We start from the raw sequence: 20,601 nt of genomic DNA on the forward strand, positions 1-20,601 counted from the left end.
CAAATCCTGCTCGGCACATTGAGATGCATTTTGCCCTGCTGCATTTCAGCTCTGCAAGTGTAAGGTTGGCTGACTGCGTAGGACCTAATCCTATAAATCCATGAGCACCATCTAGAAAATACTGAGCAGCCCCAACCCCCTTTAAAAGACAGCCAGAGGTGAGTGATGTGCTGTCTTGGATTGGATTCTCAAAGCACTGATGCGATACTTTAAGTCCAAAGCCGTAGTTGCCTTAAGGCAGATTCTAGTTTATTCACACATTCAACCTACACACTATTAGGCCAGACTAAATACAGTTAACTTTTATTATTCGTTGTTATGGGAAAAAGCAGCCTCAGACAGGTTTTAAGCATGTGCTCAGCACTTTGCAGAGTTCATCATAATAAAATGTACCTCAGTAAAGATAACGGGATGCTATTTCCTCCCCTCTTCTTACACATTAGAAGAGTATAAAGACACCTGCGAAGTCAGGTATTCAAATGCTAAGAAATGCATAAAGTTGTTCACTGCGTGAACACTTTGGATGATGGCTGCCCTTACACGATTTCCTCTCTCTGCAAATACACCGTCTTTAACAACATGGTCATGTATTATTTTTTCCTGCGTAGGGTTACAGTACCTCACTTAGCAGGGATAAACTCTTGGAAACTAAACAAAGGGTCTGCCTGTGTTTTCGTGTGTGTTGCAGGGGGCATTTGTTTCCCCATTCAAAATCTCTCGTCTTCCTTTTGTCATAGACTGTTGTGTGCTGTGATGTCCATTTAACCACTGCAGAAGGAAATGAATGTAATTGTGTATAAAAATTGTATGTGCTTACATAACTTGCGACCCACTTTGAATTTTGAGAGGATAAAAAGGGCTGCGGGGATATATTGGGATGCTGGTTGTGAGCTACAAGGGTAAATCGTGAACAAGTTTCTATTCTAATTCCTTACGTTCAGTCACTCTCAGCTTTCGTAGTCTTTCACCTGCCAGGGTGACGTTTTTTGTGCTTGTTCTTTGCCAGCTTTGGGGAAGTTTCAAACAAAAACAGTCCAGCCTGTTTTGCATGAGAGGCCAGTGATGATGGTTTCCTATTATTAACAACAACAAACAATCCTGTTACCTTTTCTGAGTATCCCTGCAGCCAAAACAGCTTGAGCTTTGAATTTACAAGTTACCATGGAAATAGCCCTTAGAGAGAAGTCTTTTTGTCCATGTGAGGGTTGTTTCTCTTATTTAGGGAAATGCACATTTCCCCTCGTGAATTTTTTGTGCGCAGCAAGATGATTAAAAATTCCTGTTGTTCTAAGCAGCAAGCACAAATGGGAAACTTCCTGATTTGCAGCTGCTTTGCCTTCCTTGCAGTACTAGTGTTTAGTATCAGTATTTTACAGTCTTCAATAATGTTGAAGATTGAACTCTGGCACCAGATTTGAGGTATATTCTTGGCATTTCTGAATGCCAAGCGACTGTTCAATACAGAACAAGAAACACGGGGAGAACTAATCCCTCTCTGCTAAGAGGAGCCTGCAGTCCCTCGGTCAGATCCTGCCAGGTGCTGGTCCCTTCTCTCCCGATGCTGCGTGTGCTCCCTCCCTCTGGGGTCAGGGCAGTCAGTGCTGTGCTGGGTGCTGGCACCCGCCAGGACTGGCCCTAGATAGAATCCAGGGAAATCTGGGAGGCACTGTGAGAATGCCCTACAGTAACTTAGTTCTTTGCATTTTGTGAGCTTGGTTCTTGAGTAAATGTCACCTATGAGAAATTATGCAAATATCCTGTGATAGATAGCCAGGCACTCCATATACTTCATTTTCACCGTGCTTGATGTGCATCTTCAATGCCACCTACCTCCAGCTGTTAGCTGCAAGGCTGGGGAGCGCTCTGCAACTCGTCATTCCGCAGAGTGTTTCAACACGTGAGGCTGGAGTGCGGGTGTACAGTGCTGGCCGGAGAGCCTGGGAGAACGAAGGTTTCCACGTAACCGCTGACCATACAGCAACCTCCTTTTCCCTCATCTCCCGCTGCCTTTATGCACATCGAAAGACTAACACAAGAGGGAAGGAGCTCGTTGAGTGTGAACGTCGAATTGAGAGAGGCTCAAAGGTGAAGAAAGAACCAGACCCGTCTAAGCGAGGAAACAAGGAACGAGCCGGGGGGAGAGAGCGGGCAGGGAACCAGACCCGGGAGACTGGATCGTGGTGCGAATGAGGAGCCCGGCAAGGAAGACTGAGTCAGAACAGGCAGGGCGTGCTGCTCTGCAGAGCTGGGGGGCTGCTGGCAGCGGAAAGAGAAAACTACCTGGAGCATCACGGAGTTCAGCGTAAGCTGGAAAGCAACTGCTACCTGAGATGGCTGCTTTAAAGCTGTTCAGGGGCGTCTGTAGTTCTGCCTGCCTCTCCCTGTGCCCTCCATGCAGATGTCGTCCCCCAGCGGACAAGGAGTTCAGGGGAAGCGGGAGACTGGGGCTGACAGGGCAGAAGAGTCACCGTCAGAGCCAAGACTGAGGCAAGACTGATGACTGTGATTGAGGGGGAAGCGGCGGGACTGGCTGCTCAAGGCAGCTGGGAGGGAGCGGAGGAGCCCGCTGGCTGCAGACGAAGACTCGCTAGGCAAGTTTACCTGCGGGATTTCTGAGCCCAAACCAGGAGCCTCGTGGAACTGAAAAGCAATGCTGTCTCTTAGCAGTGAGCAGAGCTGTTGAGGCCTGATTCTCTCCTTACATTAGTGTAACGCAGCTGCAGGGAGCTCCTCCGGGCACGTAGGCTGGTGCTTGCAAGTCTCCTCATTGGGGCTCTGTCTAATGCAGACAGGGAGCTCCGTGCAGCCACTGCTCGCTAACTGAAGATTTGTCCTTTAACAAGAGTCCCTTTATTAGTAATTATGGTATTATTGCTTTATTATGCTATAATTAAAGGAAGTGAAGAATGCAGGGAAAGAAAAGTAATTCAGGATAGAGCCAGGAGGCCCATGTGCCAAGGTGATGGGCAAGCACGTGTCTTTCTCTGCATGTCATTAGTGGAGGTTGATTGGTGATGGGGTGTCATCCCTGAACCAGGCGGGATGCTGTGGGCACTTGGCAAAATCCATGCTCTGCCGTTGTAATGAGGACACAACGGGAGAAGCTAGTAATTACTTGACATAATGTAATGAAGAAGAGAAAGCTGCAGTATCAACTGTTTTCTGACGATACAGATTTAAACCTGGTGTCAGGTTTTCTTTTGTGATGTGGTACCACGGTCTCCTTACATTACTGAGAAAATAGCTCTCTGTAATGTAGGCTTGCATGGCTCCATCTGTCCTGTAAATGCTTCGGCCAGGTTTTAGGTGAAAATGGACTAGAGAATCAACAGCATTAGTATGTGTGAAAATGTACCCTGCCTCTGCAGAAGAGAACTAGCAGACCCGTAGGCTTATTAGTTTAAAAAGGGACACAATCTCCTCATGTTCTATATAGAAACAATTAGTGCCTATCAGAAGCCTGTTGGCTGGTGTCAGTGCTGTGTGCGCAGGCGAGCAGTGTCCTGCTGACGCGTGGCGTCACTTTATCTACGCGAGTGCAGATGAGAGCGGTGGCAGAGCGGGACTGTGGGGCTTTAGGAGCGAAGGGTGCTGGCTGCAGTGGCCAGCTCTCCTTAGGACTGGAGAGCTCTCCGATTTACTTCTTTTTTTCTTTTTCTTTTTAGGCAGGTTAGCTTTTTTCTTGTTTAAGGTGAGCTGAAATGTAACTGAGTGTCAATTTCAGAAATGTTCACAAAGCTTCCACAGGCAAAAAAAAGTAAAGCCAAAAAAGACAAGAAACGTGTTAGCATTTTGTTTTGAGAGGAGCATGAAAAAGAAGACAGCTCTATCTTTGATCTGTATGTACAGGTACAATAGTTGTTGTTTGTATCTAATACTCACAGTCCCACCTGGTCCATGTGTAATGACTTGCCTAGTCACAAAAATCTAAACAGAGCCGATACTTTACATTCTCATTTTCTAGGTTGCCACCTCTTTAAAAACAAAACCAAGAAATATTAAACCCAGTCAGTGCGGTTCATCCTCCTCAGCAAAGAGAACGGGACAGAGGTGGCTCACATCCGTGGATTTAACACCATTAGTCCTTTTTTTGGGGCATTATTTTTTGACTGAACCAGCAATTTCCAACAGATTTCAGTAAAAATCCAGGTCTTAAATTTTCCTTGAATTAGCCTTTGACAGCCCCTTCACTCCTGGTGATTTTCCTCCTTTCCTTCTCCCACCTACATGTCTGTTTTCTCCTTCCTGAGGAGCCAGCCTCATTTCTGCACTTTTCTACCCCAAGGGAAGTCTTTTGAGGGAGGAAATTAGGTGTTGGAGCGTTCCCTGCTGGGCTCTTCCCCCTCCAGCGAGCCCCCTCTTGATGTCAGCAAGAAGCTGGACGCTCCAATGGCCCTCCTCACCTAAAAAGACAAACCGCCTATTACAAGCGGTTACTAAAAAAGAGACTGGCAGAACTTATTGAGATGGTGATTTACTGAGGTGTGCTTCTTGAACGGCTGTTCAGCCTGAATGCTCTTGATTGTTCATGTACAATAGGCCTGATTTTCAAGAGGGGAGAGTCCTCCTGGCTTCCCTGGGAGTCAGCAGGAGAAGGATCAGGCCGGGGCGCTGCTGAACAATGCTGCTCTTGCAGATGGAGCCTGAAAATCAAATACGGTAAGAGCGGAGCCAAACTTTCATTGCCAGCTCAAATCACAATGTGTTTGGAGTTCAGACAAGTCTGGATTTTTCTTTTTATTTAGTTAGTTGTAAGTTTTTCTTTCTTTTTTCTGAGATGGCAGCTGCTTCAGAGTTTAGAGGATTAGAAGCCTGAAATGCTGGAAATCTCTCAGGAAAACCTGCTCGTAAAATCTCCAGCTCTGAATTGGACGAGTATCTGACCCCTTGGGCTCTTATTATTTTCTGTTGAATTGTTCTGCAGTAGGCATTTTCTAGCTAAGTGTAAAAGGCTGCTATCAGAGGCTCGGCGTTTATATCTGAACTGAAGTCAAGTCACTGAGAAGTATCATGACAGCTTGAATCATCCTTCATAAGCTTAACTCAAGCTCTTTGCAGGCATTCGGGTTCATCAGAGCATGGCCAGCAATAAGTCCTGACAGGGTGGCTGTTAGGCTGTGGAGTTTCGTTTGTATTTCGCTGTGTGTATTACCGAACTGTCAGTCAAGGAAGCCGTGCAAGGTGCTGTATAAAATAATACGGAAATAGTTTCTTCCCTAATTTGCTAATAGTTTTCATGTGAGGCTTTCTGACTGAGGAGACATACAAGGAAGCACTGGGACTATGGATCAGCAGCGAGGTCAGGTTCCTCCTGAGCTACAGAACATGCCTTTGAGGAGGAGCCAGCTTTGTGAGTATTTGGTTACAAAGACCTTCTCTCAAACAGGACAACGGAAAGTGCAAAAAACCTGAAGTTTTAACAAGCTGGAGGCTTTCTGTGGGCTAGCAGGGAATCGGAATGAACGTTTTCATAGCAGTCGAGAAGTGGTAGAAAAGGTGAAGACTAGTCATGAAGATTTTGGAAACTGGTTGAGGAAAAGGTTGTGAAAATGCTGAAAATAAAGAAATGAAACGCTTGATAGGAAAGTGAATATGGAGTCAGCAGGGAGGACTCAGAGAGGGGTAAGCAGACAGAATAGGGTTATATTTATCAAGGTGATAACCATAACAATATGTTGAAAGTCTGGCGGTGCTTCTCCTAAGAACACTTGAAACACTGAAGATAAAGACAAGAAAATTAGGAGATAATTTCATGCAGGAACACATCCTTCATAGTTATATTAAGAAAAGAAGATGGGATAAGGGAGACTCCTTTCTAAATCGCTTTCCTTTTCCCATTTCTGTAGGAGCAAGGCAATGTAGTAAAGGGAGGGTTGGGAGCCAAGAGCTGTAAGTTCCAGATTTGAGTCAGTCCCAGAGAAAGGCAGACAGACACACACACAGAAAATATGCAAACCAGCAAAGAGGCAATCCTTTCAAAAACACCACGTCACCGAAGGGTTTTCAGAAGCCAGTTAAGGCACGTGCTGTGCTGACTGACCCGGAACAGGTCAGTCCCAGTGCTCTGCTTAGCCCGTAGGCACCGTATTGGGGATTAAATTAAGCAGTGATTTAGATGTCCGTCGCAAGACTCATTCTTCTGTTTCTTGGTACGAGTCTTCATAGTGCTTTCTGGTTACTGCTTGTTTCTTTCTTGAAATTACTTTGATGTCTCTTGCGATTGTCTCTCTTGACACTTTCTTACATTCTGCAGACGCAAGTTGCGATCTGCTTGGCAGTTCTGCAGTTGCTCTGACACTTGAGAGAACCCTTATATGCCATCAGTCACTTATCGCTGCTTTGAATTTGCTGGCAGACCATGTGCCGCTCATACATTCACTGTGGAATTGGCTTTATCTTTGCTGGCTTGTGGTTTGGGGACCACCTGTCAGAATCCCTCATTTTAATCCTTTTTTATTCTTTTTTTTTTTTTTTTTTTGTGATTGCACTGGCAAGACTCATCCCTCCGTAGCACAGGGGTAGTCTGCAATAAATGGTGTGGATGTCTCAGACTGTAAACCATGAAACTGTGCCTTGAGGAACAAGAGAAGACCCCGTAGGTAATGCCTGTGAGCACGGCCTGCAGACCCACCTACCTCCAGGCTATTTATCTGGATTTTGTGCAGAACAACGTGTGAGCAAACCCTGGGAAGCTGAATATTGTTTGTTGCTTCAATTTCAAATTGGAGCTTCGCCGTGCAGACTGTAAAAAAAGCGGAACTCAACAGGATACAAACCCGTGTGATACAACAGGGATCAAATCTTTTTCTGAGGCCATTCTCTCCATTTCCCTCAAAGTTACATACGGGATGAATTTGGGCCTAGAGCTCTAACGCGTCCTGACAACACCCATGTGAGGACAAACCAGTGGGTTCTGCACGGCGCGGACAGACCGGGGAGGGCGGGCAGTGGGGAGGTGCACTGAACCACACGCACTGCTGTGTGCGGTAACACTGAGCACTTGGCATTTAGGCAAGGGGAAATACTTGAGGAAGATAAACAGTAAACCAAACTGTTGCCCTCACAGGACCCGAGCCATTCTAGAAATTCAGAAAAGTCCAGTTCACTTAGTATTTTTACTATTTTACATTTCTGCTCCACAGCCATTAAAATAAGAGCCTCTCCGAATGATTTCTGAGTAGAAAAGGAAGCAAAGCGGCCCCATTTCGCTGTCTTCCTATATCCAGGGAACAACAGAAAATGATGGAGAAACAGCGTGTCCTCCCTGCCCCGTTCATTACCGAGAGGTTCAGATCATTTAAAGAGGCATTGGTATTTCTGGATACTTAATCAAAGCCAAAGCTCAAGGTGAACCTCTGAACCTCCTTCAGTTTGACCATTACTTCTTATAAGTGATGTTTTAATTTTCATTTAATGCCAAGAAAAGTCTTTTATTCTCCCCAGCTGGCATCAGAGATAAGGGACTAAATCCCCCAGACATTAAAACATCGAACAGTTCTGTCACATGTTACTTTAGTCTCCTGCTCAAAGTCTTTCTCTTCTTCCCGACTGATCTCAGATATAATGCAAAATAATCAGTGAGCAAAAAAAAGGGTTGCAATTTAAAATGTGGCTTTGAAGCTTAGCCTGTATTCTGAGCTGTTGCCCTGCATTTTCCAGCCGTCTGAGGGATGTCTGTCCTGAAGGGTTAACTCAGGCTGTCAGGCCACATCTGCACTGGCTCATCGGTTAGTCAGGGAATAGTCTTGGCAGGCACCAGGCATTGGTTGTGGGTTACAAAATTGCACTTTCACCAAGACACCTCATTGCTGGTCCTTTTGCCCCAAACGAGCTAATAAATACCAGGATACGCTCATTCACATCGTGGTTTTGCATAACTGTTCCGGTCCATATCAGCCCACAGTCACAGCCGGGGGTACAGCAGCCACGGCAGCCAAGGTGCAGAACGTTGCCAGGTAGTCAAGTGCCACACACATGGGGCTCGGTGAGCCAGGGCTTACCTTACCTGTCACTTTGGCTTGGGCTGGGGACCTGCTTGGCTAAATACCTACTGTTAACTTCCAGTTGCCCCCCAACTCTGAAAACTACTTGTCATCCAGCCTCGCAGGATGCTCGTACAGTAATTTTAGCACTTGGCCAGGGCCAGTCCCATGCCCTGTCCCTGCTCCCAACTCCTGATCACCCACAACATGCTCCTCAAATAAAAATACCACTGCTGGGGTTTCACCGCACCACAGAGAAAGAAGGGAAGCATGGAGATCTGCACAGACATCTCTTCTTGGTGTTAGGGATGATGATGAATGAAGTGCTGCCGGGGGGGAGGAATGTTGCAAGCAGTTCTTCACGATGGAACTCTCCTTCTCCAGGAGCCAGCAGCCATAGCTAGAGATTGGTGCAGCTCTATTCAACATCAAGCCTTGCAGAAGACCTCTCTTAAGCAGGTATCTTTTCACCCTTAACGAGTGTGCATCAATTGCCACCATAACCGATAAAGCGCTTGCATGCACTGAGGAGATATTAGACCTTGTTTGGTTTACAGAACTAGTAAACATCCTTATCTCTCCCAGGACGCAACCCAGCACAACATCAAGGTACACAGGACAGGTACAAGCAGCGGCTTGGCACTTCAGTGGACAGACCAGCAACAACATGGCAGAAGCCTGAAAAGATAGGGCTCTTCTCTCAAAGAATACAACTCTGACCTTGTGCCTAAGCAGTAAAGTCCTCCCGGTGTTCTCTTCCACCAGAGGGTGCCAGTGACTGAGAAACCACCGGCCTTGGCAGCCCCTTGCAAGATTGCAGAGACCCCTCTACTCCCCCGGTATCCTAATGAAAGAGCGGAACACACACAGCTGATAAAATTTGCATTTACTTCTAGCTCCATCCTTGTAAGGAAAGATGTTGTATGTTGGCAGAGTTCAATAGAGCTGGCCACAAAGCCCCAGCGCTGGCACGAAGGTAATTGAAGAGAAAGAGCCCCCATTTCTGTTGCAGCCATGGCTGCACGATTGCTGTGAGATGGTGAGAGGGGAAGTGGTCGACCCTGCAGTATTTTCAGAATGCACAGCTTGCTTGTAGCTCTTGGTCACACTCTTTGTGTTCTTAACCAATGTTAACATTAAAGAGTCTTCTGAGGCCTTTTTCAAGATCCCCTATTCCAACCAAAGGAAAAATTAAAGGGCCAGTTCCTCACCTGAAATAAAACTTTTCAACTTGATTATCATCAGCTAAAGGTTTGTCCTAAAATCTTTTATTTCTTTGACAGAGGTGATAAAAATAGCCCTTTTTTTTTCCATTGGCCATATGTATTCACCTGTCCCATTAGCAGCAACGGCAAATTTTACTACCTTTTTCTCCTGTTAGAAAGAACAAAGGTAGGCGACACCATGCTGGAGCCTCATTTGTCTTGTGTGATATCAACATACGTATTACATGAGTCTCAGTTGCAAAACCAGCAGTTCAATCGCCTTGTTTTCCGATCTAGGCATCGATCCTAGTATCGGAGTCCCACTGAAAGTAACAAGGTTGGAAGTTTGAAATAAAGGGCACTACTGGTCTGCATGTCTTCAGTAATTATTAGTGTCTGGGCTGAGTGTGCAGAAATAGCCGTGGGGTGAACCCATCCCTTGACATAGGCAAGTGGGATACGGACTTACTCACTTGTAATGAAGATAGAACTCTAGGATGAGATTTTATTTGTCTGTTTATTTTATAGAGTCACTGAAGCTGAGTTTCACTTTGGTATTGTAACAAATTAATGAGATCTGCTGTAACGTTAGGCAAAAATAACCTGCTGCATAGACAATCTGGTGGGCCAGGAACAGGAAGACGTGGCAGGGACAAGTGGAATTGTAAGACTAAAGAACCAGCCTTCAGCTGCTCAAGTGAGGCATATGTTATATATGAATTAATTTTTTAATCTCAGCTGGGTGACATTTTCCCAAATGCAGAAGTGCCACCGAATGGAACGATTCCCTGTGACTGGCACGCTCCCCAGAAGAGGATATTGGCAGGAAGGGCTGATGACACGTTAGGACAGGACTGCAGTGCGCTGTTGAGCCTCGAGACTGAAAAAAGGGCTGGTGCAAGTCAGGGTTGAGTTTGCAGAAGCGTGTGTGGGCAGGCTGCGCTCCGCCTCTGACACAGAGCATGTTCCGAACACATCACTGAAAAACACCGATGGCATTTCTGACACAAACAGCACATGTATAAAACCTCCACTCTGACAGTTTCTCTTTCGATGCAGGCAGTTAAGCTGAACTTGAGACTTTTAGTTTTACTAATTGAAACATACAATTGATAATCTGTCTCACAACGGAAACTCAGGGTGGACCTCAATAATTTGCTTTATTCTCTCTGTATGACCTAGAAGCCAGAAGCAGAAAGACACCCCATCCAGTTTAGAGCCGATAGAGTGTCTCCTATTCTGCCTCCAGCTGTTGATGTGTGGCTGGCGCTTCTCTGGGCGCTGGCACCCCTTGCAGGTAACTGAAATATCTCCCGCAGCCTTCGGTAGCCTGAAATAACCCCAGCAGCCTCTGGAGACGTGGTTTGCCCAGGACCAGGAAGCGGATCCTCTATGAGCATCCTTCCTAGGCCATAGCAGAGGAGAGAGGGTTCAAGAAAAGAAAATCATAATAAAATCCAACTAACTCCAACCAAAAGCGATCTGGTAGAACACACTTCCAGCACACGATTGTTCCCTATGACATGTTGCCTCATGCTCTGCTAGTAATCTAAGCATGACAGATGAAGTCTGAGACACACAGTGACTGAGAAAAATTGCTGGTTGTCACAACATCAGCAGCCAAGACAATGGCTATGTTTATTGACTTCTAAATTGCAATATAATCTTAGTTATTGCTAAATCCGGTGTTGTCCAACCTGATAGTCTGTGTGGAAGCACAGCTAATGGCCTTATAGAAAGGACGGCAGCTCAGCTTGATACTGATCGTGCATATTAAACTGTCACTGTAACACACTGATGTATTGCTGTACTGGTTTTTTAAGAACTGATGTTCTTCTTCTCTGTCTTGAAATTGCTCAGGTTTGAGGTCTTATAGCCAAAAGCAATCACCAGATAAAATCCACAAATGCGCATATTAGAAAATAAAGATATAATAGGAGAGTACAAGGAGAGTAAGAAATTATTCACACAAATGGAAATAATAGAATTACTAAAGTGACTATCAGCTTTAGAATTCTGAGGTTCACCAGCAAGGCTAATGTTACGTAAACGCTCCTTCCTCTTGTATCTCTCCAGACTTTCTAACGTAGGTAATTATTATACTTACCTTAATTGAAGTTAGACTGCCCTTGAGCAGGAGGTTGGACTAGATGACCTCCAGAGGTGCCTTCCAATCTTCCCCCCCCATTATTCTATTTTACAAGCAGAATAACAGATACAGAGCCTGAACGCCTTACACACATAGTAAATTAACAGGAAACACAGCTGCCGCTGTGTCCCTCTGCATAGCCAGGCGTGGCAGCCAAGAGGGCTGTGTCACATCAGCCCAAACTGGGGAGCGCAGGAGAAGCAGGTGGAAGTGGCTGTGGGCACTGGGATAACATGAACGCCTTTCCATTATGGCTGTGTGGCAGCAGCCAGACCATGCACTAAGTGCCACCAGGGTCACCTGAACTTGCAGAGACTACACACCTCATGCTCCAGATCCCGGAGGCATGTGACTAATACTAACATCTCAAATTTCATCTTTGTTTGCTACCATAAAAGTAAAGCTGAAGATCTTGAAAACATGATCAGGATGGAAATAACATAGGACAGTCTGCCTGAGCCTGCAGAGAGCCTGGAAGTTGAGAAGCTCGGAGTTTTCACCTCTGGGAGATGCCACAGACAGGTTAATTGCCATCAGTCAGAGGCTGTGCCCCCAGCTTTGTGCATGGCATTAATTAAGATTCATCCAGGCCCAGCGTGGCCAGTGTGCTCGTTTCTGCGCTCCCGCTGGCACCTCTACTTCTGAAAGCTGCATCTGCGGCAAGTGGCTGCAGAAACACTGTGGGATCCAGCTCGGTCCCAGGTTTCCTATCAGGGATCCATGTGTCCTAACGCACAGGTGAGAAGGAACACAAGGAGATGCACGTGTGCCTCCAGGGCAGGGCAGTGCCTCCAGCAGGGATGGGAGTGGATGTGTGTGGCTGTCACCTGGAGACAGAATTCTGCCTATGTACTGTTAAGCAATACCTTAACTATGGCAGAACTGGAGGTGGAAGCATGACTAACAAATTACATAGGCTAAACTAAGGTAACTCTGGTTACTAAACTCTTTTATTTCCTTAAGAGGTTATAAATAACTCAGAAAGCTGCCCAGAAGAAAAGCAATACAGCCCACTACAGAAACTTTTCTGAGAAAGAAAAAAAAAAATTAAGAAAGGAGAAAGGACTTCAAAATTCCCCAGATCGATAGTCTCAACAGGAGAAATGGTAATAAAAGTCTAAATGACATTGACAGAGTTTCATTCGTGGACTCTCAATGAAAGGAGTGACATCTGAAATATACAGATAATTTATTTTCTTAAGATTATACTAGGTGAGCATTTATGTAGGCAAAAGAAAAACCTTAGGCTTCCATTTGGAAAACAAATAATGCAATCAAATAAGATCTCAGCTGGGCAAATATCTGCAGTTTAATGAGAGCTCAGTGTAAATTCTTACACAGATTTATTTATTCCCACGCTGGGATGTTTCCATCAGATTGCACAAACACTGCTGGAGAAAGTATAGGAAGGAAGATCATCTGGAATCTCTTTTGCCATCTTGTTCACAAATAGCCTGCGCAGACTAAAACTTTTGTTCAGTGAAGTATTTTGTTTAATTTTAGAAAATACAGAGTGATTGGTAGCAAATTATAAATGTTACCAAAGCATTTCTCACTGGACGGAATTTCTTGCTGGAATGAGAAACATGAAGTTCTCCCTGCCTGGGGATTTCTTAGGAACAGGTAATTTCAAAATTGCTCCCAAAGCCACAAAGGGGCAGCTTCTGTCTAACATCCGAGATGTACTGAGCATTGAAGTATTTATGAAGGAGGTAATATGTGCTTTGTGAATAAAGAGTAGAGAGATGAGAAATCCACAGCTATGGTACAAACGGATTAGTTCTCTGTTTTGTACATGCACAATCTTGGGAAAGGGGGGTTGATGAAGAAAGAAGGAAGGAACATCAGTGTCACATACGATTTTGAACATCTTACTAAGAGGATTTAAGGTTTATGTTTTTTTTTCTTCTTCACTCACTACAGGTTTTTTGCCAAAGTGATCATATTCCTTTCCTCTGGGGCTCCTGAGCTACCTTCACTAGAGCCGTGCGTGGCACAGTTCATGGCGTGCAGTGTACCCTGTAGCCTGCTAGGGATAACTTATCAATGGACTGGCTTAGGGGAAGCTCTTCGCTTTTGAAATGTTAAGTGAAAAAAATGTTACAGAGTAGCTATATATTATGTTTATTATAACTATATAATAAATAAATTTATTATTTATTATTATACAGATCCTGAAATCTGAACAAAATAAAAAACTGCTTTTCATCCCTATGAAAAGAAACTTTATTGTATTTTTCCTCAACTTTGTTTTGTTCTTCAGTTAAAATCTTCGTCCATAGGCTGAAAGGTCATTTTTTTTCTGCTTTGCTGCATCTTTTTGCTTTTCGTTTAAACCTTGTAGAGAATTGACTAAGCTAACGTGGTCCAGGAAAATTAAATATGAGCTCTAGACCTAGGCTTGCTCTGCTGATGAGCAACTGAATTGCTGTGGCCTTTAAAGTATCTAGCTTGGGTTCAGCAGAGGACACAAAGAAGAAAGAGGAAAGATTTCTACTGAAAACAAACTGGAAAGAATTTGCTTTGCAGTGTTGGGTCAGGTACGTGCCGCTGGTCTGTCAAGGCTAATTAAGTTCTAAGCCAGCCATATTTTGTTGATATAAACTACATTATAGTCTCTGTTGTCTTCTAGAAGGCATATGGTCTCATTAGCATGACAAAGTAGTAGTTGCACAGATTATATTAAGTGTAAAGAAGAAGAATTCTACCTTTATGTGTCAAGGTTACATTTTCTGTTATGTATCTTATTCTGATAAAACACCCACCCTGAGGACTCTATTTTGTGAGTCTCCATCTTCTTTTCTGTTTCCCTAGGCAGGTATCTTAAGCATTCATCCCGCTGCTAACATAGTCACCGCTGATGTGAACACCCACCTAACTCTGACGCAGCTTCTACCATGGGCAGTTACCAGCGCTTCTGCCCATTCGAAAAAGGTTGGCTCAGTGAGGGCATGGTCAATAGTGGGACAGCTGTGCCAAAGGCCCCTAAGTGGACCTATCTGGGTATCTATTGTGTTTCCCTTCTGAGATTTCATATGAAAGAGAAAGTGTGGGAAAGGTGAGAAATGGGAGTTGTTAGTAAGTGTTAATTTTCTGACATTATAAGTATAAACCAGTTCGTACGATCTGGAATGACATTATCCAGGGGCAACAAGGTTCTTCTCGTGGGTGGGTGATGCAACGGGCTTTTCAAACCAATTTGTCATCTTGAGTTGAGGACAATTGTGCCAGACCAGCAGTGGATCAGTAAATGTGATAGGTTTGCAAATAACAGTACAGGCCTGTATCTGATAAACACTTTCGGTTCTACAGTTTCCAGTGACACTACAAGTGTGTGCCAGCCGGCTGCTGTTTTCTTCACCTTGCATGGGTTTCTTGTCCAAGGGCGTGAAAGACACCTGTGCTTCTTCACGCTATGGGCTTTGTCACTACTTCTTGGTAGCTAAGAGCGCAGAGTTGCTGGACAAATTGCCCTCTGTCAAGTTTGCTTTTAGAGTGTCCTTGAAGTACTTTATTAGACAACCACATATTATTTTTCCAGTTCACTGTAGAGAAACATTCATGCTTTTTCTACCCACGTACCAGCTTTAATAGATGTTCAGTTGGTGCTAGGTAGGACCTTGTCATTGGACAGTGTTGTCCAACAGGCTGATCAAGAGATGAATGGTGTTCACCACCCTTCACCGCTTCTTCCATTGCTCCTTGGTTAGAGCAATCTTGTGATGCCTAAATTAAAGAGATTACTTTGAAAAGACTCTATTCCCTGCACCAGGCCCCAAATTAAGATTGCTTTCTTTACCAACAACAAGACAGCCCTGAACACAGCACATTACAGAGCACTGTGCTTGGTCTTAAGGGTTCCCATGGGTGTGGGGTGCACAAGAATAAAACCAGCCAATCCATTCATCTGGGGCTAGGACTATTGGAACAAGACTGGAACATGAAACCAGTGTGGTGGTAACTGGTATTGATGGATGTGAGGATTCCTCCAGAGCTGGACTACCCAGCGTGGGCTGGTACTGGTGTTTGCAAATTCTCAGGCAGATCTGGGCCAAGGAGAGCAGAGAATGGAGAGAGGACTGAAGCCATTGTCATGCCTAGCCCTGGGGAAAATACTTTTGCTAAGATCATTATTTCCCTCACGACCCATTCACCCTTCTCCAATATTTTTGCAGCTTATTTCTGGAAGCCACTTTGACCCTGTCAGCAGTGAACAGAGATGGCATGGAAGTTCTGGGATGATATTCCTTGGAAATGGAACCTAACAAAGCACATTGTGACTTGGAACAAGTGCACACTGGAAGAGGCAAACATGGCTTATGGGCGACTGACTTTGGAAAGATCAGGGAGCCCCAGTGGAAGAAGGTATGAGTTGGCTGTCCTTAGAGACAGAAGGAGAAACATACATTCAGCATGCCTTCCCTTGAAATTTGCCATTGGCCCTATACATAAAACCACGAAAGATTTCACCAGACTATATTGTATTTCAAATGTGTAAGCACAAAGTCATCTTGATGTCATTTGCTATCACTCAGTGAGTTTAAGCACTCCACACACCGCTGGTGACAAATAACCTGCAATTGTTCATCTTTGTTCCCTAGGGTGCTTTCCCTGACAATGGCATGACTCAACTCAGTAATGTTGACTAGATGAGCACATGATTTCACAATAAAATAATCAGTCCCTTTTTTAAAAAGGGCAAATTTATGCAGCCACTTGGAAGAAAAAAAGTAAAGTGCAGCCCAAAATTCCTTTTATTTACAGTGGGAAATGAAGCATGAGTAAGATGATTAGAACTGTAATTAAACAAGAGAGTCAAATCACAGATATGCACAACATACAGAAGGAGGTTCTCGGAGAGACAGAATAGAAGAATCCTGAAGTATTTTTTCCACTGCAAGCCCCAGGGACATCCCTCCTTAATTTGATCTCTAACAAGAAGCTATCTCCAAAACCCCCTCTGTTTACCCTGGAATAAAAGCTGGGCCTCAGGAAAAGGTCTGGCTAATTTTCTCACTAAAAAGCTACGGCATACATAGTGCATACATAGATACTGAAATTTGAGCTTCATTACAAATCAGAAAAAACAATTTTCTAAGTATGGCAGGGGGAAACCCCAGAGGAGATTCTCTCTGCAGCCAAGTAAAGCCTGAGTTTGGCTCCAGTCCTGAATTACATCCCTTTCTGTCATTTGCCAAACACCATCTCAGTTCTCCAGATGATGCCAACATCCTAATATCATACTGCATTTAAGTACCATTCCTGCTCTCCTTCCCTGTATTATACAGTTCTTGGCATGTTTTCAATAGCTTTCCTAAACCCACATCCGAATTCACTCTGATAGGTTTGAATAGCTTGCTGAGAGGCAGATAATCCACCCTTTGTCACTTTGGATTGAGTCCTGTCTCAAAAAAAGAACAACTCCATTTCATCAAAGAAAAATAGTTAGGAATGAATTTGCCACCGCTAACGAGCTTGACTGGGTCACAGCTTTGGATGCTGGAACAAAGAGTTTAAGACCCTGAAACATGTTAGTATTGCAAAGAACATTCAGTCTCTCTGCCATACGTATTTTAATGCACTAGATCACTTGTATTTGGTTAGATCATGTCCTACGCTAGAGGAAGAGTACCCATCAGATCCGTATAAATCCTAACCTATCAGATCCTTATATATCCTCCTGCTCTGCTTTGGATCTAATTCAATATTCTCTCTTTTTTCTATTGTATAAGAGGTCTCAGTGCCCCTACCTGCTTCCAGATGTAGCAAGACAGCCAGCCAAATTCAGCCCTCAGCTAACCCAGCGCAATTCCAAGGGGAAGACAACCATTCCCAGCTCTCAGTCATTGATTCATTCATGCAGAGCTTTAAATCCAACTGGGAGCCCAGTATGCAATGGAAGCTGTTAAAAAAAAGTTCCAGGAAACAACTTTCCCACTTGACAGCAGGGCAAGGGAGAATAGCTCTGTGTCCTTAGGGAAGCCCAGGATCTGTGATGTTTGAAGACTGAAGGGCTTTATTCGTCACAAACAGAGAGACACTTACTGCAAAACATTATCTACAGAGATTTGTTTGAAACTGTAAACACATCTGCTTTGGCCTTGCTAAGACTTCTCTTGCAGTCCCATTCCATGAATGTTCATGCAAGTGAGTTCGCAGTAACCTGGCTTTTTGCAAAAGTCAGATTTATATCTGCTTTCTCAAGTTCAGGCAGGAAGTAAATTTTATATGAGCATGCCTTGTGCTGTTCAGGGAGATTTTCTATTCAGGGGGTAGAAACAATGCCACTTAATGATAAGAGCATCAAAAAACAAGAAGTGCAGCTCAAATTGCAAGGTAATAAGCAAGAATAATCTTGTAGAATAATTTTGAAAAAAAGCAATGCATCTGAGAAACATCACAACCTGCTCCTTGCTGTTCACTAGAAACTAGAAGAAACTTCACTGTATGTACTATTTGTTATGAAAGTATTAAGTTCAGTTCCAGGAACAATAAACCAGATGCAACTATGTGTTCATCAGCTTCCTAAACTCTGCTGGAAGTGGACATAAGCGTCAGGCGATTTCATCAGAGTTGTTGTTATGACATTTTGTTTTGTTTCCATTAAAAACATCTAGCCACAGCAACTGCAAAGGGAAAAACCCTGCAACACTCCACTGAACATGTCCTTACCTCACATCTCCTTAGTGATTCTCCATCTCTGCAAGTGATGCTTTAATTAACTAAAAACCTTCTGACTCTAAGCAGGCTGGAGGTGCTGTCCCGCAGCCCCATCACAGCATGGCTAGCAGGTTATTCCTCTAAAGCAAAGCAACACAACCGGGGAGTCTAAAAATACCAGGGACACCTGAGTTGCTCCATTTGATTGTACTGAACGTAGCGGAGGAGAGGGCTGGTCCCTGCATGCAGATCGCTTTGCTGCCTTTCCGTAGTCACCACCTCTTCTGCGGTGTAACACCTTTTCAAGGGGAGAACAGGGACAACTATGGTTTTTTTAATTGCTTTAGCAGCGTCACCTCAAAGGCAGCGCATGTTGTGCTAGTCCTGCAACTCCTTCGGTAGTACAAGGGATGAACTAATTGTGTTTTGTCAAGCACATTTGTTGATGGCCTGTGACGTGGAAGACACAACTGCAGTACAGCATCGGTACCCAGGTGCTGGGAACCACCGCAATTGACCCAGAGGCACGGCACTAGGCAGATCATCACTGTCCAGGGGATGGCAGCAAAAGAAGGTGTAAGAAATGGTACAGATTTTTTCCCGTGAGGTATTTTACAGACCTGCAGGGGAAACTCATTAGTTGCATAATATTGGGTCTCTTAGCAGAGGCTGTAATTATAACGATGCTGCAACTCATCACATAAGGACCCTCATAGCACCTCATGATATCTCAACTCACTTTAAAAAAGTTCCACTGAATGGCCCTGTAGAATAAGGACAGTCCCAAGGGTTAAAGTAAAGTTTGCAGGAGCCCATACCCAGTTCTGCTTTCATGCTTCTCAGCAGCCTCATTTTCCCTGAATTAAGCTACTTTTAAATTTTTCTTCTCTGGGAAGATACTTCAGAATCTATTTGTGACAGTCAAAATTCTAAAATATGGGCAAAATCTGTGCTCCCTAAGGCTATTTCTTGAGACAGCTATTTCTTGAGTATCATTAAAGTGAGAAAAACAAACTCTGAAGGCCAAATTCATGCCTGGTCTCATTCAACTGACCTCAGCATCAGTGCACCAGCAATGGGCTTGGCCATGCACATATGTTATGCCGTCTGCTTACAAAATGACAGAATCCAGCATCTGGGCAGGACTGCATGCGCTCTGACTGGAACTGGTTATTGAATTGCATCTAAACCCACCATTTCAATGTATTTTTGGCACCATTCTCTTTATAACACTTGTAAACGAGGCTCCCTTTTCAACAGCCCCTTCAGCATTCGTATTCCAGGGGCTTAGCAGTGTGGGTGTCAAGTAATGTCCCTTCCCATCCTTCACTCAGTAAAAATGGCACAATAAATTGTTTTTTTCTCAAATATTTGTTTCCCAGAAAAAAAAATTTTCATCCGCATTACACAAGATTTCACTGGTGTTTTTTGATAGCGATTTACTGTGGTAGACTTTAGCTGCCTGTTCAACGCTTCCTAAATGGTGAGCGACTAATAAAAATGAGATTACAGGAATTGCTTGGTGTGGGACACACCATACCTACAATTTAGCTTACCTTTCCCTGCAAACTGAAGATCTTCAAACTGGTCTCCAGATTACAAAATAATTTTAGAAAGCCCCAGTAGAAAGCCTATCAGTAACCTGACCAATTCAATGTCTGGGGATAGCACTACTGAAAGTCTGATGGTGGCCTCCATATGAACGGCAGAATCAATGCCAAAGGTGGGTTAGAGTTGCCTTTACTTTCAAATTTCTCACAAATTAAACTGAATCACTGTGTTTCTCCACTGTGAGCATTTAACAGCCTCAGCAGCTCAGTTCTGTCTGTACTTTGCCCATGGCTCTATCTACTACCTGAGAAACGCTCCCTGGAAGAAGTTGGCACCCTTTACTCTTGGGATTCCTGCCCAAAACTGATCTCTGTGGTATAATAATTAGTTCGTGAGTAAGCTGTGAGGGTGATAGTGTCTGGCTGACAAATGTATCTGTTACTCCATGTCTTCTACTCCTCATCCCAACATGCTTATTTCTTCCCTCATTTTTTTATTTTTTCACATCTTCACTTAATCCGTGAAGTTCCCTTTGGGAAGAGGAGGAGGAGGTGTTGCTATTATACATGGATGCTGTGTCATGCCATAGAGTCCCCTTCACCAATCCCCACCCAGTTTATTATTAACGTTGTAAACTATCATCATCCTTCTGCAAACCCCAGGAGAAAAAAAAAAGACTTTGGGTTGATGTGAGCACAAATGCACTGCCCTAACTAATGAGCACTGCCCCCACTAATTGCAGTGGAGGAGCCTGCGGGCAGGTGCTGCTTGGCACCCGGCAATTACACCAGCTGTGTGTGTCGTCTTGTCTCGAAGTGAAGCAGTGTGGTTTTATATCAGCAGCAGAAATTAATGGTGTTGCTCACTTCTAAGAGCATCCTCCAACAGCCCTAAGGACTGCGTGGACGGGATCCGTGCAGCCTGCCATGGCCAGGGGTCTGCCCAACCCCATGCAGCTGGGCTTTGCCACCAGCTGAGCATCTCTGCTCTCCCCTTTCCTTCTCCCTTTCTAATTAACAGTATTTTAATCAATGCCTTACACAGTGCAAGTGCC

At 44.3% G+C, this 20,601-nt stretch overlaps 1 long non-coding RNA gene across 1 annotated transcript in view; it reads left to right on the plus strand.

Annotated features, from left to right (window-relative positions):
* The window catches only part of LOC134520804 (uncharacterized), a 47,838-nt gene extending 32,238 nt beyond the window's left edge, over positions 1-15,600 (plus strand). Inside the window, exons 3-4 of the long non-coding RNA XR_010072553.1 lie at positions 14,151-14,270; positions 15,512-15,600. This is a non-coding gene — a long non-coding RNA (uncharacterized LOC134520804). The remainder of the gene's footprint in view (positions 1-14,150; positions 14,271-15,511) is intronic.
* Positions 15,601-20,601: the final 5,001 nt, after the last annotated feature.

This window comes from Chroicocephalus ridibundus, chromosome 9 (assembly GCF_963924245.1).
Source record: "Chroicocephalus ridibundus chromosome 9, bChrRid1.1, whole genome shotgun sequence".
Classification (NCBI taxonomy): domain Eukaryota; kingdom Metazoa; phylum Chordata; class Aves; order Charadriiformes; family Laridae; genus Chroicocephalus; species Chroicocephalus ridibundus.